Source organism: Lipotes vexillifer, unplaced genomic scaffold (assembly GCF_000442215.2).
Source record: "Lipotes vexillifer unplaced genomic scaffold, Lipotes_vexillifer_v1.1 scaffold288, whole genome shotgun sequence".
Lineage (NCBI taxonomy): Eukaryota > Metazoa > Chordata > Mammalia > Artiodactyla > Lipotidae > Lipotes > Lipotes vexillifer.
In genome coordinates this window covers 34,528-38,966 of record NW_006792503.1, presented here as the reverse complement: position 1 = coordinate 38,966, position 4,439 = coordinate 34,528, and the positions used below count along the sequence as shown (strand labels likewise).

The 4,439-nt window shown below is 38.3% G+C and overlaps 1 pseudogene; it reads right to left on the bottom strand.

Annotated features, from left to right (window-relative positions):
• Positions 1-1,566: 1,566 nt before the first annotated feature.
• Positions 1,567-2,027, bottom strand: LOC103070775 (protein tyrosine phosphatase type IVA 1 pseudogene; annotated as a pseudogene).
• Between the last annotated feature and the right edge of the window lie 2,412 nt (positions 2,028-4,439).

The following is a 4,439-nucleotide window of genomic DNA, read 5'->3' as shown; positions in this document are numbered from 1 at the left end:
TATTTCAAGCCCTTGCTTACATCACACTAGGTAACATTCCACTGGCCAAAGCAAGACACATACATGGCCATATACAAGTTCAAAAAGCAGGGAAATGCAGTTCAGCAACCGTAAGGCCCTGGCAACAGGGTGGAAGAATACTTATATTGAGAGTGGGGAATGAGACCAGTAATTCAATCTACCACACCATCCCTCCTTGGTATAGTCCTTTTCTGTAAAAGTTGTCTGACCGCTCTTTCCCAGGAGCAGCGATGGCTAAGTTTCACCTTTGTGCTTCTGAAGTTGTTTATCCTTACCAACTATCGCTGCACTTGCAGTTTTCAAGAAGTTGTATTAATGCTTTACAAGATTGTTACCTTGTGAAGGCCATTAGAGTATCCTATCCTCCCTTGGAGTTCCAGTGCATTTTTCTTGGCCTAGAGTTTAGAAAGTATTCAATGCCCAATATTTCAACTAGTAAAATGAGATTTTTTTTTTAATTTTACAAAAACAACTCATGTATTTATTCCTTGAAAGGTATGTCATTAATTTCCCTATGAATGTTTGTAGCCACATCATTTGGAACTACTTTAAAGAAAAGTATGATGAATTTTGACCTTTATCTGAAACAAAATATGTGTAATACTAATTTAATTATTACTCTTCTCCCAACTACAATTAATTAATTAATTAATTAATTTTAACAAACTTCCAATTTGAATAATAGTTGGTAAATAACTTCTAATAGGTATGGAACAAAACTTTACAGGGTTTCCAGAATATTATCAGACTTACAGCTACAATTAGAAAGTACTTTAACCTTTTAAAAATATTTACTGAATTTAAAAACATTTGGAAAAATTTTACTGGAAATATAGCCCCCCTGCCCTAACCTGCCCATTCTTTTCTCAGGCCCTCTCTGTTACGTTGCACCCCAAACCGCAAACTTCAAATTGGCTATAATTCTTATTTGTCTGGAAACTATGTGCTTCTGTGCAACATGGACTGAACTATCAACAAGAGTTTTGTGTGTGTTTGATTTTTCAAAATGGAAGCTTTTATAACAGCACAAACATTGAGTTTATAGAAACAAATTCAAAATTACCTAAGACTTTGCACAAATCCAGCAAAATTAATGGTTGTACAAACCCTACTATATAACAGTTTGCATATGGACGATATCACGTGAGCAGGTGTTCACATAGGCCCTACCTTCAATGTTTGAAATGACTTAAGGAATAAACCTCCTAAGGACTACATGACACTAAAAGTATACAAGTATCATGCTGGGTATTTTGGCACCTCACTACTCTAAATTTCTTGTATATTGAAAAGATACAATTGATACAAATAAAAACACACATTTTAGATATTGGAGAGCTAGAGTCTTTCACTAAGTGTCAAAATAACAGGAAAGAGAGAGAAGGCTCTAATTCTGGTAAGCCTGTGGCCTGCTACAACTGCCTTTCAATATTCCTATACAAGCTTCATTGGACTTAGTATTTACCAAGTCTCCATAATGGCTGACATATATGAGGTTCCATCTCAAGTTTCTTTTCCAAGGCCATAGCATCAGGCGGCGCTCTTTCACTGGTTGAAACAACTGTATCTGGTGTTTCTGAAGCGCAAGCACATCGTAGGAAGATACTTTTCCAAATACAAAAGTTGCTTGCTGTTAAAAGCTCCACAGGGCTTTTGTCTTATGCATTGCACTGCATCTTCATACTTCATTCCCCCTTCAATTAAAGCTAGGGCAACCAGCACTGAAGCTCTCCCAAGACCTGCAGCACAGTGGACCACAATACAACAACCAGGATCAGAAATTTCTTTTTTACAAGTTTTAACCACTTATCAACGATCTGACTGGATGGTGGTGCACCATCATCAAAAGACCAGTCCAGAACATGGATGCCTTCATTCTCCAAAATGGAAGTGTTACATGCAGCTTCACACACTCTTACTGTGGTGGTAAGTCTGTTCTTCTTAAGTTCCTGTAAGAATTTGCTTAAGGAGGCATTGCTTGGGCTGTGCATCATCAGAAATCTCATATTGGGACGTCCCTGGCGGTCCAGTGGTTAAGACTTCACCTTCCAGGGCAGGGGATGTGGGTTCGACCCCTGGTCAGGGAGCTAAGATCCCACATGCCTCTCGGCCAAAAAAACCAAAGCATAAAACAGAAGCAATATTGTAACAAACATAAAGACTTTAAAAATGGTCCACATCAAAAAAACTTAAAAAAACAAAAAGAAATCTCATATTCCTGTTTGCAATCTCTACAGGACCAGGGCAGTTCACCCCAGTCATGTGGAAGTAATTAAAATTTAAAAAATAAAGAAAAGATGTAAAAGAACTGGAGGCTACTTCAAAATACTCCAGTTTAAATTTTCAGTGAGTTGAATATGAAGTTAGGAGTAATAGGAAATGAAATCAACCTTCAAACAAAACAAAAAGTATCAATGTTTCAGTACAGTAATACTGAAAATCAGGGCACTCAGCTTTGCCCCATTCAGGTCAGAACTCTTGCAAAATGGTCTCCTATTCAGTTCAGCTCTTCAATGTCCAGGTTATTCATTTTTATGGGAACCCCTCAGGTAGTAACAACCTTCTAGAATTCACTGGTCTGCACAGAGGTTGGACTGGGCCTGTCAGTAATTTCTACTGCCTCTTGGACAGTCCATATATGTGTGACCAAGAACACTGGAGAACCGAGAGATATGTTCACTCATTGACGAATGTGGCCTAGTCAGACAGCCGGTCCCCAGGCAGAAATGACAATGCCCCGTGCACAGCTCCGCGAAAAGCGCATCACTGACAGGATCTACTGCCACCAGGGTCCAAAATTTCCCTTAGGTGGCCTGTATCGCCAGCCCGCCCTTGTTTCTCTGCCGGAAGGACAAAGGGAGAATACAGACACCAGCCGACAGGGAATCCCGGCCAAGTGCAGACAAGGAGGAACCGGGCACGGGTAAAGCAAAGGCTGGAGCGTCATAAAGGGGAAGCAAACATCCATGTGCGAAAGCTATTTATTTCTATGGCAATGTTTCATAAATTAGTCTACAGGTCCTCCCACGCAACACTTCTAATGCACAGATCACATTTCATATTAGACGACCATTAAATGTCAGCTCCCTTTCTTTACACAAACAACAAACAAAAGGTGATATTAGAGGTGGCCCTGAATTAACATGCCAATTTGACATCATTGAACAGGAGAATAATTGGTTGTGATACTGATTATTTCTTTGGCGCAGCTGTTAGGTGGCACTGTGCTCCAGTCTGACTCAGAAATCATTCACAGATTTTCCCTCCCATTTACTACAAAACGGATGTGTTTGATATCCAGCCTCTACAGTCATTTCAAATCAATTTCCCCGCATACCAGCATAATCGGCTTTCTAAGACTTAAAAAGTATTAAAAAGAAAGAAAAAATTAAAGAATGAAAGTAAGTCAACTAGTCTAAGGGGGATCTAAACCTCTCTGATCTCAACGGACTTCAAATTCATAAGGTCTTTACTTCTGTCCAAGGTGAGGAGGAAGTTAAAGTGAGACTGGGAAAGGGATTGTGGACTAAGAACCACTCTGCCTCCCTCTAACCTGCAGTGAGGGCTGAGACAAAAGGATGCAAATGACCATTGTATTTTCCAAAACATTCAAAGGCCCAAAGTGACTCTTTTCACTATCTAAGTCACAAGTGGTGAGGAGGAAATTAGTGTAGAAAAAGAGATTGTAGAAAGGGAGTATACGATGTGTGCATGTGTAAAATGATAACTTACCACACTCATCTTCTCTGGGTGGATATGAAACATAAAGTATGTCTATATGGCTGTAGTCATATTCTTTATTCAAGCACACAGTGAGGAAATGGGGAGTGTGTAATTCAAAACCACACTGTACTTGCCATACCCCACTATGATTAACTTCTGTAACTCACTGGGTCACTGGAAAGTTGCATGACTTATATGCCTAGGTACAGCTCTATGCACATATACATATATATACATACGGACACACAAACATACATTACTTTCATCACACTATGTGTATCATAAATGAATTCTACATCTGCAAACATATACTACATATTTCCTTCTCTGAGAGGACGTAACCAGATTAGTAATAATGAAAAGTAGACTACCTAAGAAGCCATTTGTCATATTTACTTTTAACTTCTCTATAAACATATTCCTTTTCCCTTTCCATACATTTAAAGTAAAAATCTAGAAAAAAAAAATCTTATTTTCAAGATTCGCATTTTGGTAATATATTGTCTAAAATATGTCCGCCGTCACAGCGCATGCATCTCCCCAACTCCTGACTAAAACTCCATGAAAGGAGAGGAAATATATGCATTTGAAAATAATATATTTGTAACATAAATAATATATTTATAAATAATATATTTATAACATAAAAAATTAAAATGTGTCATTAATGGATATGTATTAAGGAAGACCAGGAG